Source organism: Sturnira hondurensis, unplaced genomic scaffold (assembly GCF_014824575.4).
Source record: "Sturnira hondurensis isolate 20B ecotype Veracruz unplaced genomic scaffold, ASM1482457v3 Scaffold0006437, whole genome shotgun sequence".
Classification (NCBI taxonomy): Eukaryota; Metazoa; Chordata; class Mammalia; order Chiroptera; family Phyllostomidae; genus Sturnira; species Sturnira hondurensis.
Genome location: NW_028079068.1, coordinates 5404441 through 5418263, shown reverse-complemented (window position 1 = coordinate 5418263; position 13823 = coordinate 5404441). Strand labels below are relative to the sequence as shown.

Genomic DNA, 13823 nt, shown 5'->3' with positions numbered 1-13823 from the left:
ACCGTCTTCCGAAACTTTTCCTTTGGTGCGGATGTCAAAAGGTCAAAGAAATGTCCTTGTTGGCAGCCATGACTACCCCGAGTGTTCAGTCACAGAAAGGGCTCGGGAGTCGAACAACTGGATTCCAGTTCCGACTTTGCTACTTATTAATCATGGGACAGGGAATCTGAATCTGGCTCCTTTCTTTCTTTTTTTTAAATTGATTTTTAAGCATTTTTAAAAGATTTTATTCATCCATTACCTAGAGGGGACGGGAAGGAGAGAGGGAGAGAAATATCAATGTATGGTTGCCTCTCGTGGGTCCCCTGCCGGGAACTGGCCTGCAACCCAGGCATGTGCCCTGACTGGGAATCGAACTGCGATTGTCTGGTTCGCAGGCCCGGGCTCAATCCACTGAGCTACACCAGCCAGGGCTGGCTCCTTTCTTTCAAATGGGGGCAATAAAAACAACTGGTTTTACAGTTTTCTTTTGAAGATTAAATGAGATTGTAAATCAAGCACCCTGCACATGGTAGGCGTTCAGTAACTTATAGATATCATTATGTGATATATTGCCATTTCTCTAGGAGCTTCAGAATACACTCCTCTCTTAGAAATGACGAAGAAGGGGTGGGAGTAGGTGGTCCCTCCATGCTAGTTGCTGGAAAGGGTGAACTTGATTGAACTTGTTTTATTCACAACTGTAACAAGACTTACACAGTACTTTTTTCTATACAAATTTATAAATTTTTTATGGAAAAACTATCTGAGTTGGAGGGATCTTAAAAGTCTATTCCAAATGCTTCATGTTACAGATAAAAGAATTGAGGGGCCGAGAGCGGTTAAATGACTTGGTCAAGGTCAATTCACTCGTTAGTATATACTTAAGTGACCCAAATTCCCTAAGATCATGTATTTCTTCCCTTCTAAAATCCTTCTTGCTCTCATCTTCAACTGTAAATGTAAAACAGAGACAATTCTCAAGAGACAATTATTAATGCTTTATTGTTACTGGCTCATTCTAAAACCCATAGATCTATTTTTAAATATTTTATTTTAATTTCTAGCCACACAAATTATGGACTTCCTGCCAACTAAGACTGAAATAGCTACTCACCATTCCTTTCCCATTCCAAGGATGTGTCCTGTAGCTTTTCTTTCTTCTCTTATTAAGAAATATTCTGCCTTATCCTCTCACGCATAAGACAGAAAGGAGGTCAAGTCAACTGACAGAAAGCAGCTTTCTTTAAATTTACCAAGTGAAAGGGGCCCAGGGGGGAACCTCTGCTGTGCAGGGCACTGGATGCACAGGTGGCCACGTACATCTGTGGCACTCTCCTCTGTGGGTGGGGACACATCACCAGCATCACTGCCACCCTCATAGTTTCCACCAAAGGCAGCATTTTGAGGATCATTTTTCGGAAGGCCCCTCTGTTCAACACATCTTTTAGCAGTGTGTATTCTACTAAAGGACAAACCAGCCCGAACCCCATATGGACTAAGATAACTTGGAAGAGCTTCATGATCACAGAGCATCTCATAAAAGTCTTATGGAACAGCCTTTCCCTGGATCTGCTCCGGGGTGCCTCCTTCCGCGAAAGGGATTTTCAGCCTAGATGTCTCCTCTTCGAGAGAGCATCCCTCACCACCCAGGCTCCCTGGACCTCTACCACAACATGCTGTTGTATCTACTCACTATAGGAAACACATGTGACGTCTGTGCCCCACCGGAATGCTGGTTCTGTGCAGGCAGGGCCCTTGCTCCTCACGGTGTGTCCATTCTGGCTCAGAGAACTCACTCAGTGAGTGAGTGAGTGCGGGCACGTATCCTTCCAATGGTACTGTCAGGCTGCGTCAGCCCCTGGGTTGGAATGCTGGCTTCACTACTTACTAACTGGGTGACTTAAGCCAATGAGTTGAATACAGTGAACTTCTCAGTGCTTATCCTAAGATAAAAATGTGTATCTCGCTAGGTTGTAGCTGTCATCAAATGAGATAGATGTGGGCGATGTGATTAGAACAGGACCTGGCACTAAAATCCTTCACGCGCAGTAGTTGTTATTATCCCCACAATTAAAGTACAGCATATTATTGTAAAGGAGTCATGGGGAGGTTACATAAATATTAAAGTTGAAATCAGAGGGGTCTTAATTCAATCACATGAACTCAAATTTTTAATTAATTGAAACCAGATTCTCCTTGTTGGCTGGACAAAGTTATTCATTTTTATAAAGGGTCCCTAACTCAACCTTTGTGATAACCCCCTGTTATAGTAAACGATCATTTGAGACCTTCTCCTTCACCCAACCCCTTGGTATCCGTTTGGAAAATGGCGTCTTTCTGTGAACAGATGTGGTAAGATTTTTAAAGTAGAATTTTAAACACTTTTTACCAATGTGCATTGGCAATGATTTTCCACCGGTGTCGCCAGCAAGGTGCTACTTTCTGTTTTTGTACTGCTGAATGACTTTGACCAAAGGCATCCTGAGGCTTGTAGGAAAATCACTGCTCTTGGAGCACCAAGAATCTAATCGGGAGGAGAGAGAATCCTTCTTTCCTTTTACTACACCTGGATTCTCCCCTAGTGAATGAATGCTTTCGTACAAAATCCCCACGTGCTGCTGACTAATCAAAGGTGCAATGAGCAAGTAGCGCCTGGCTCTTTGCCACTGGCTGGGAAGGAGGCCGTGGAAGGAAGACCCACCCGTCTGCCCGAGACACAGCCAAGCTCTCTCTCCTTCACGTCCCCTCGGTCTTTTCCTTCCTTACCATGTCCGGTCCAGACGCAGTCTTGTCTGCAGAGAATTTCAGCAACTACCTCTGAGCGAGGTCAGCCAGCATCTGGGCATTGGACAGCGAATTAAAAGCCGTGGCTTAAGGGATCCGTGAGTAAAGGAACACTCAGGCTTCTAGTTGAAAGTTCCAAGGTAACTGGCAGTAGAGAAAGAGCTTAAAATAAGGTGTGAGAGTTTTATCACCTTTCCGGCCCTTTGATCCTAAGTCTGAAAACAGAAAGGAAAGTGTATCTGCAGAGAAACACCGCTTTTAGTCACTCTGCCACTCACTTTAGGTTTTCTCTTAAAAGGCTTTCTCGCTCTGTCTCACTAACAAGACACTTAGCTGGAACATATGCATAGACTCTAGAGAGAGAAAAAATTTTGCCACTGATAGTATTTTCGTCCTTAGATTTGAAAATAAAAATGCGGCAGGAATAGAAAACAGGGAAAGGGAAATTAGGCAAATAAATACTGACCCTGCCAATGGTTTGGAGGAAGACACTGTGAATTTTTTTCTTTACAAATTTAAATGTCTCTCTCCATTGGTACCTGTACCAATCCAGGCAAGAAATTCCTTGCTTCCTTGTAGTCTCCTGTGCCTTCACTGAAGCCTGAGGGTCAAGGACGGGAGGCCCCGAGGGGTGGGTACTGCAATCTACATCAGCACTTGACTGCAGGGAATTTTTCTTAAGGTGAAAATTCCCGGGCACCTCTGAGATGTATCCCATATGTTCTTTTAAAATAAATATCCCCAGAAGATTCCGATGTGCAGCCAGTGTGAGAATCCCCCCTTTAGGGTGACGGTACGTAGTACGTGCCATGAGGCTAACTATGAGGCTCTTTGGTCCTAGTTGTACGGCCCCTCCTCTTCCTGGCACGTACGGGGCACTGGATCCACGTTTGTTTATAAGCTTCCCCAGGGGAACACACCTTGTAATTTGCCCTCATCTAAAGTCCATCCTAGAGTACCCTGCAAATCACTTAGCAAGTGGTTCTTAATCAGGAGGTGGTGGGGGCGTGGAGAAGGGAGCCAAGATTCAGCTTTGGGAAATCAATAAATGCTGATGAAAGCTCAGACACACAAAATTTGGCGCACAGATTTGGGGAATTCACAGACTTCCCTGAAACTCGTTCATGATTTCTGTTTATTCATTCACTCACTCATTGTTCATTTTGTAATGCCCTAGTGGGCACTGGCGGAGGGCTCAGAGATTTAAGGGACCAGATTACGCACGAGGTTAGGCAAGATTTCGGCTAGGAGAAGACTTCCAGTTTTCTTGTCCCGTTCTCCTCAGATATGTGTAGAGAAGACGTCCAAAATTTGGCCCACAGGAGAAGAAAAGGAATTTCACTGAGATTTGGAGCGCTTACCACTTCCTGGCTTTGTAAAAGAAGTGTAATTGTATGTTTCATCACTCTAACTAGATATTTGGCTCCTTGAAGGCAGGGCCCACATCCCATGTATGGGGAACGAGGCAGTTCAGATGTATACACATTACAATAATGGATGCGTGCATTCGTGCTGAGTAGGAAGAGGCCGTACGTATTCAGGGAAGGGAGCTAAAGGTCGCCTGAAGTGGCTGTTCAGAATAAGGAAATGGGTGGCAGCTGGTTTTGCCGACTCATTTAGGAGCCCCGATTCTTCGTGTGCAAACCAGCCTTCCTCAGAGACATACAACTCATAGGTGACACACGAGGTAGATTTCCGCTTTGGTTTGATTTGTTTGTTTGTTTGTTTATTTTTTACCTGTAAAACCTGAAATGAGAATCTAGGTCTCCAGGACCAATTTGTAGCAGTGCTATTTCAAACCAGCCCCTTGACCTTGACAGAGGGTGGGGGTGTGGGAGAGTGTGAGGTATGTTCTTAGGTCCTGTTGGGACCCCTGTTATTCTAGCAAATGAAAGGCAAGCATCCCAAGGCCAGCGTTGCGGTTCCCAGACTCATACTCGGTAACTTCCGTCGTATCGCATTGGGGCAGGTTTACGGATGTGACGGTGACGCACAGTCACAGTTATTATCATTTTGGTCTAATGTTTAATGTCTATTGCTGTGTTTCAAGTGCGAGAGAGTTCACTCTAGACGATGTACTAGCGCGTTTCTGTCATCATTTCTCACCCTCCACCCCCTCCTCTTCCACCGACGGGTCCAGTTCCAGACCATCAACAGCAGAACCTTGGGCGAAGCAAAGGGTCTTTGAGAGTCTGAAGCTCTGAAGGCCCGAGGGCTGAGCTTAGAGACGGGATGTCCTTCACTGTGTTCTAAGGCCTTTGCGACTGTTGCCACGTGTGGCGCTCCCTGTTTTGTATTAACTACACCACCTTCTCTACCCCATTATTTAGAATAATTTAGGGGTTGCTTCTGTAATCATTGTATTTATTGCCTCTGGACTACACAGTGTACATTTCTATCTATGCCTCATTTCCCCTTGAAGGGCCTAGCTGAGAATAAGACCTGAGGGGAAGAACGCAATATTGTATAATATATAGTCTACATTAATAAAAATTCATTCCCCTTCATTATGCTCCCATTTTCCTTTTACACCAGGTATCACTAAAGCATTCCAAGAGCATCCAGTCCAGTTCCACGGGGATTGGTGACCAACCAGAAGGCATCGACGTGGATATCTGATTCCTTGCCTGTGTGAGTACAGTGTATGTGACTTGGGGGCAGGACGCTCTTTTCTTAGCAATTCTATAGTCTCTCAGCCCCATTTCCTAAATTCTTGCACCAAAAGATGAATTGTGAGAAGCCGAGTTTTCTGCGACGCCCCTCCCCATTCACTTACCAAGCCATCTATCAAGTTCAGAAAGAATTGTTTTGTAATATGATTTTTTGCTTTGCCCTTTAAATTTTTCCTACATATATAATATCTTAAGCAACTCAGTCCCTTTTCAATATGGAAGTCTTCCCTTCCCCTAAAGAATGCCGGTGACATGGGGGAGGGTACAGAAGATGAGTTAGTGTTCGGATGGGGTGATGAGCCCACTTGACACAAACACTGGTGACGTCAGGAGCATGAAGGGCCCTCCCTTTCAACCAACTCTCCTCAGCTGGGGCAGAACTTCTACCAGCAGACGGTCTACCTGGACGGCAGGAAGAGGGCCTTTTAAAAGGTAGGGGATGGAGAAACTGAAGGAAACTTCCCTTGGGCCCCATTGTGCCAAAGTTGGCACCCGGAGGAAGAACCGTTTTTCAGGAATTTAGCGTGGTTCTCAGGCAATTATTGCTTCAGGGTGCTCTCAGTTACACTCTCCATTAGTTTGGTATGGCTACCCCAGCAAATACCACAGGCTGGGTGGCTGAAACAACAAAGATTTATTTTCTCAGAGTTCTGGCGGTTAAAAGTCTAAACCAAGATGTCAGCGGGTTTGGTTTCTTCGGAGGGTTCTCTCTTTGACTTCCAGATGACAGTCTTCCCCGGTGTCATCACATGACCGTCCCACCGTGTGAGTGTATCTGGCGCCTCTGTGTGTGTGTGTGGGTGTGGGGGTGTGTCCCAATTTCCTTTTCTAATGACCTCGTGTTGTGCTTCTTTGAAGACCTGGTCTCCACATTCTGAGGGATTAGGACTTGCGCGTATGGATCTAGGGGAACACAGCTCTGTCCCTAACACCCCATCATCACTCCTTCTCCAACGTGCTGATGTTCAGCTCATTGCAGGTGGACCTCTAATTCTCCTGAACTCCCTTAACCTCTACACCACCCTCAGAGCATTTGTTCTGTGCTGCAGTTCGCTGGAGTTCTCTCTGTGTACGGCTCTCATTTCCCTGGGGCCCTTCCTAATTTTTGAAACTGAAGAACTCGCCTTTGACATCCCCCACCGCGCTAAAGGAGGGTTGGGGTACAGTAGACACTGAATACTATTTATTGAATGACTGAATGAGTAAATAAATGAAAAGATCAGATGAAGCCTCTGAATCTACAATTTATGTGCTTTAAAACTGTTTTTAAATGATGGTTGTCAGTGGCGTTTTTTTCTTTATTTGCCACCCCTCTGTTCCCGACAACAGGTGGAAATAAGTTAAGGTCAAGGCCGGGGAGGGGGTGGAAGGAAAAATGATTAACTGATGGCGGAGAGCTACCTCTGGCCTCAGAGAGGTAGGAAACAGACGGTAAACAGCATGTGTTTGCCCCAGATAAGGTCGCTCTCCCTTGAGAACACTGTTTGGGAACCCAGAGGGAACGATAATGAGTTTTCATTGAGATGGAGTTTGAGGGCCTGTGAGGCTTCCAAGGGCATAGGTCTAGAACATAGGGGATATGCAAGTCCAGCTCAGGTGAGAACTAGGGACAGAGATGTTCACAGCCCTAACCTCTCTGCAGGAATTAAAACCATGACAGTGGGTGAGGCCACCCAGACAGACTGGGTGGAAGGAGGGGAGCGGGACTTTAAAAATGCCACCCAAACTTGTATGTAGCAAGTTTCCCTGTTAAAGAACAGGAGAGAGACCCTCTGGAGAGAAAGAAATCTCCATGCTACTTCTAATGAGGGTTTGTAAGAACGTGTGTATTAGCAAAGGTGTATGTCTAGCTATTTCTCTCTCCTCTTATTTCTTTAGGTCTTTTTTTTTTTTAATTTCTCCCCAAGGACATGCCCCTTGATTTTTAGAGAGGGAGAAAAGAAGGGAGCAAGAAAGAAAATTGATGTGAGAGAAACATTGACCACTTGCCTCCCTTAGGCTCCCCGATTGGGGATCATACCTACAACCCAGGTATGTGCCTTGACTAGGGATCGAACCCATGACCTTTATGGTATATGGGAAAACACTCCAGCCAACTGAGCCACTCAGCCAGGGCTTCTTTGATCTTATTTTATTCCTTCTTCTTACCTCTCTTTTGAGGGATATGCCCCAAACCACTTTGGGGGTGCTTGCTTCCCTCTAACTAACTCCACTCTTAAGTATGTGTTTGACACCCCAGCTGTCTGTCCAGGGGTCCCACACATCAACACCTTCCTTTGGGATCATTTTCATCAGCCAATCAGAACTGATCAGACTGGATAGCGGGAGAGGCCCAGGATTCCATCCAAAAAGACAGAAGTCAGGTTCCTTTCAGGGTCAGGTGCCATGGACTATTGTCTTGTCTGGACTTAAATAAAGGGACCAACTGGGGATAATGCACCTCTTTTGCTCCCTGAACTCACTCCTTAGTCCATTGTTCCCTGCTGATCTCCCCACACACCACCTGTACTTTAGCGGAAGCTTTGGAAAGAGTTTCAAGTTTCCCAGCAAGGCCGCAGTGGGGGGCTGGTGGAGTGTCGATGGGCCGTGGGTCATGACACCGTAACAAGCTTCTCCTCATCAAACATCGTATCTAACGGGGTCATGTTTACCCCAGCGCTGAATTTCCCTAATTTTTCCTGCTTACTGTGATGCAAGGAAAAGGGGGAAAGGTATTTGCTTCTCTTTTATCTTCCAAAGTGTTATTTCTTTTCCTTTCAGTTCTCTGCTTGCTTATTTTTCTCTCTCCCTTAGTCCTCTTTGTTTAGCAGAAACACTTGGTCTTTCCTTGGATTGCCTGATTATTAGCAAAAGAGGCTGCCTGAGGTCTGGAAGCTTCCTCCTTCTTGTCTGCACACCCCCCACCCATTCTTCAAAAAATGAACTTAGAGATACCAGCTTTCTTCAAGTAACTTCTGGTATACTTTCCTCTTGGTGTTCTTTGAGTGGCCAGGAAAAAGATTCCACTTTCCTCCTAGCTACCCCCAAAATGCCAATGACACTGGCATCGGTGATTTTTATGCACGTTGCTATTTACCTACAAGGAGAAAGGAGAAATTCTGAGGTCAAGAGGAAACAGTTCTGCCGTCTGTGAATGGGCTAGGCGAGCTGTTCCGAATGAATGGTGGCCAGTGGTCAGCAGAGGTGCCTCCCGACTGTGTTTCATTAATTTCAGGCAGCTGAAGGACTTGGAGAGAAAGATAATTTTCCCATGAACATGTAAAAGAAGTGCTTTCAGTTGTGTGCAGGCTTTGCCCTCGTTTTAGAATAGCATAAATGGGAGACTTTACAACCACGGTGGGCCAATATTTTTGGCGTCACTTGAAGCTCCAGATGGAGTGGAAAGAGAGGGGGTTTTTTTTCCTTCCTTTTTCCTTGAGTTTTGTTGAACACGCCTCCCTGGACACGCTCGACAAAGTGTTGGGTCTCCTGTTTAATTCAAGGTGCCCGGACTTGTTACAGCAAGATCTAAAGGGGTCTCTCCCACACTCAGGGTCTTTCCCACAGACTTCTGGTTGTGGGTGTGGAACTAGGCTCATATGTGAGAAAGCCTTGAGACCACGCCTTCCCTGTGAGTCTCACCCCAGGGAGACTGCTTTCAGGTCCCTCTCATGGGGCATAAGGAGAAAAACATACAGTGAGCTCAAGTTTGCTTAGGGACTGAGCGGATATGAGGGGCACGGGTACCCGCGGTTTCCCAACATGCTGGTAACCTTCATAATAAAGAAGGTAAGAGAACATGCCAGCATCACCATGTACAGATTTTTGGCTAAATGATGGTGTTTTCCAGGCCAGGGAATTACACCTGGCCCTCAGAAGCACCGCCATGAAAGCACACAGCCCTGCCTAGCATGGTGATTGATGGAAATCTGTTGTGCTGGGGTGGACATGCCCCGGCGGAGGGCACATACAACAAGGAGAAAAACAGACAATGGTACCAGGAGTTCTTGTCTAGAACTTTCCAGCCTTTAGTTTCAATAAGCATGGGTTAGTATGCAGTAAAGAGAGACAAAATGATTGTGTTATATAGTTTTCAACCCAAACTATCAAGTCTTTTTTTATTGTTATTCTATTACAGTTGTCCCAGTGTTTCTGCCTTTGCTCTTGTCCGCCCAGCCCACCCCCTACCCCCACGATCCATCCCCACACCGTTGTCTGTGTCCTCAAATTCTTACCCGAGGTTCCAACTCTGACCAAATTTGTCCAGGTCAAGGACACGGACTCAACTGCTTCCCATCCCTGCTTTGGGATGTTCAGCAAAACAGAGTTGTGAAAATCTTGCGCTATTCCACCCAACGGACCTCCAGCGGAATTGAGTAGAACAAGCCCTCAACCCGCGGAGGCGAAAAACCTGAGACATTTTCCCTCCCACTGTTCTCTGTATCTCAGGTCCAACTTAATGTTGAATTAAATCTAGATATTTTTCAATTGACTTTTACTAAAGGAGACGGCAGGACTGCTTTCCCGGAAACAGCTATTTTAGGCCAAACTTAATTCTTCGATTCTCTTTTCTCCTCCTCTTTTTTGCTAATTCAAAACACAACGTCTATCATTCACTCTAACACCCGGCTTTAAGAGCTGGAGACAAATGGAGTCTGAATATTCACGCCCATGTGGTACAAATGAGCTGTGATTTCAGGATGCTGGCTGTTGTTCTGACAGGGGAAAAGGGCAGTGGATTCGTTTAATATTTTTGGCTGAAAACACTTTGTTCAAGAGGGATGGAAAAGGCCAACATTAATATTGAGTCCTGTTATTTAATGACCAAAAATGATAGACCGGGGAATGGCGTATCCTGGATCTGGGAAAAATTGGATTGATCACATCCAGAGATGCGGGGGGTGGGGGTGGGGGGGTGAATGCAAACATATGGGGGGGCCCGGAAGGAAGGGGCGCTTCTAGAAAGCATTTTCTCCTGGTTCTTCAAAGACTTCCACCCTTAAATATATTATGCCCGCGGTTGTGAATGTGATTACATCACAGACGGACAAAATGTATAAACATAAAGACGTGTGTTCCAATGAGAGACTCGGGGGCGGCGGGGGGGGGGCGTACCTAACTGCCTCCCTCAGATGACTTGCTAATGGTTTAGAAATAAAAGATGCAGTTGGGTTGCTGGGGAGGCTCGTGACCGCTATTAGCACCATCTGTCTTTCTTCTTGGTCTTCAAACATATATTCAGTCCCCCATTAAGTTATTCCTTTTCCAGCTGTATATTGAATTGGACGTCCTCCACCCCAGGTGCTAAGTGAGGTCTGGGCTGCGTTAGTGATTCGAGCGTTCCTTCCTTCTCTCCTATAAAATGGACTTTTGTTTTATTCCATGCAATGGAAAATTTGGTGAATCCAATAATGTGGTCATTGACGCAAATTGTGATTTCTGATACTTTTATTTGTTTTTCATTGGTCTCATCCTGGCAAGGAGTCGTGATATTTTAAATTTCTCTGCCCTCTCATCCACCTATCATACTTAACTATGTGGTTTATGGGCAAAACACGGCGATGCACTGGCTATATCTGTAATTCTACTTTTCTGCGGGTCGCTTTGAAGGGTGATGCGTAATTGACCCCTGACACCATGTTTCCTAAATTCTGGTTTTCATGAAGCATTTTTTAAAGGAGTTTTGGAGTAATTGAAAAGTAAAAGCAAAGGAATGGTGCTGCGGGAGCTTTTATGGAATGCTTATAAGAATCCAAGGTGAGAGACCCAAGGCGGATTTGCTATACAACCGATGGAGCTTAAGCCGTACGGTCTTTCCCTTGGACAGATTCCTGCCCCGGCCCCTTGTGCCTAACTAGGAACACATTTAATATTGTGTTCTGTCTCTTAAAGAAGGCCTCCCACAACACCTGGGTCTGCCCTGAGACCGACACAACCAGATAAGCTTAGATGATACAGCCGCTAACTATAGGTAAATCAGCGAAACAAAGAAATGGTGAAAACTGAGTAGTAGTATTCATTGACCTTTCAATTTAGAATGAAGTCAGCTTATTTTCTAAGGTGAAACCCACTTAAATGAAATAATAGATCAGTTGGCCAAAGCACAAGTGGACATAAACAGGGTTTTTACTTCATTTATAAACATCGGATAGGAACTTCCCCGAACGTGGAGCAGGCCCAGTCCTGTGGACAGCGCAGGGTCCTAGGAAGGGGCTTTGCAGAAGAGCAGAGATGCTTCCAGACAATCACATGGTCATTTCATCACCGAGGATCTTGCCACTGTCTGCCTGTATTACGCATTTACAGGTTGTGTGGGACGGAGCTCAGTCTCGTGATTAAAAGTACAGACAGGAGGCCTGGCTGTGGGGCTGTAAACCCTTGCTCTACCATTTACTAGGTCTGTGACCTCGAGCAAATGACTCACCTTCTCTGGGCCTCATTTTTTTTAATCTGTAAAATGGGGGCACTGAGACTGTTACAAAGATTTAAAACGATATTCATAAACTTGTTAGAACTGGGCTTGGTAAATAGTGAGTGCTACGTTACCATCGTCTACGTGAGTAATTTCTCATCAGGACCCACGTGGAGCCCACCACAGGCTCACTGGTGGGGTCAGCCTTACACGTGTGTACAGTGCCTAGCCCAGCCCATGGTCAGCCGTTAGCGAAGGAATCCGGAGATCAGGGGTCACAACCCTGCAGCCTGAGACCCCCATTGACCTGCAGGTGTACTTTTTTTTTGTTTTTATTTGGATTTGAATGCTATTAGGGATGCATGCATTCTCCATTTCCCCACAGGCCACCACTCCCCAAATATGGACCCCTGTGGTCCTTGAAAGCATTTGAGTTTGTCCTTCCTGGTGAATGGAGTGAACACATAATGTGTGAAGGCTCCAACGGTTACAGTTCCTGTGTCAGGGGTGGGGAGGCGGGGCTGATGCGGACCTGCGCTGGGAGCCGCTCTCACTCGCTGAGGCCCTGCCTGCAGGGTTCCAATGAACCTACCCATCTCTATTTCTATACTAACAGTCACAGAAGTGAAATAAAAATAAGTTGAGCAGGTACCTGCTTGGAACAGGGATGTGCACTGTCATTTTCATTACAGACTGAGCTGACTGAGGCTGTATTGGCCATACTGGGGTCAGGAGCAACTCAAAAGCTCAGTGACGTAAACAAAAAATGCTTGTCATTCATGCCTTCTCCCTACCCCTGGATAGGCAAAGGTCTCTGGTCCGTGTCATTGTCATCCTTACTTGGCGACCTCAGCTGACCGCTGCTTTCTGGAGCTATTGCTGGTTACCATGGTAGAGAGAAAGGAAATCTCCAAAGGGTCTCATGTCGACAATTAAATGGTCTGCCCCAGCAGTGATGTGACACTTGTGTTCACAGCTCACTGGCCAGGACCAGTCACCTGGCCCCAGCAGACCACAAGGAGGCCAGCAAGTCACAACTGTGGCATTATTTGGAACTTGGGTTCTCAGGTCAGAAGCTTTTCAGTAAGTTCAACTCAGCAAATATTCCCCTGCATCTGTAAGGGCACAGCAAAAAATAAAATAAAAAATAAAATAAAAAAAAGAAAAGAAAAGGCCAGCCAACCCACCAAACAAACAAAACGCACTTTGAGGGGTTAGCAAAGGAGATCTGGACCCTGACATTGAACAGCTTCACCCTGGCTCAGGAGAAGCAGAAGTTTTAAAACATTTGAATAGCAAAACCATAGAGCAGAGATCACCAAAAAGAACAGTGACAACAAGCCCTGGGTGGCGTGAGTGACAACTAAGCCCCTCTAACACCGAGGCCCCTAAACCTCCCAGTCACTAGCCCTCACCTGCTTATTCCCCAAACCCAGAGTCCCAGATGCCCAACTGCTTCCCGGACCCATAGGACAGTCACTGAATGGAGACGGTAGTAAACCTCGGGTGGGTCCTGATGCCAGCTTAAAGCTTCTTTATTGCTCCTCCTCCTAAGCAAGAATATTCAAGTTCAAGGGAACCAGCCTCTCATTGCTAGGGTCAGCTCAGTCTTTGCTATTTAACATCTGGTTTTGAAATTCGGCTGAGACCCTGACTGAAATCTGTTTAACTTAGAAAGCAGCAAGAGAACATCTTGTTTTCATGACTGTCCAGAGGCTGAGTGTCAACAAATAAAAGGTCTGTTTGGGGTATTCGGAGTGGAAAAGCTAGTCGTGAGATGTTCTGCCACTGGGGGAGATTTATTGCGGACTGTTTGTTTCTTGGAATCGTGAACCAAAGTTTGGGGAAAAAAACCCCAAGGGGGCTGGCTTCGTTTAAGTCAGCAAATTTCTGTTTGCTGGTGGGTGAGAAGCACGCTTTTATTGTCAGACGGCCCCTGAGCTGGATGGGTTCTAGAGAGATACCTTCACTGGTGCTGCCTGCATTAGCTGTGC

At 45.9% G+C, this 13823-nt stretch overlaps 1 protein-coding gene across 6 annotated transcripts in view; it reads left to right on the top strand.

Moving 5' to 3' along the window:
* The window catches only part of CALD1 (caldesmon 1), a 195034-nt gene that overhangs the window by 59384 nt on the left and 121827 nt on the right, over positions 1-13823 (top strand). For 5 of the 6 annotated variants that reach the window (XM_037049156.1, XM_037049162.1, XM_037049159.1 and 2 more), the window contains exon 2: positions 5302-5395. The gene's annotated coding sequence lies outside the window, so the exon portion shown is untranslated. Of the gene's footprint in view, positions 1-4094; positions 4159-5301; positions 5396-13823 lie in introns of those variants that run through there. The other variant, XM_037049157.1, reaches the window with a different exon arrangement.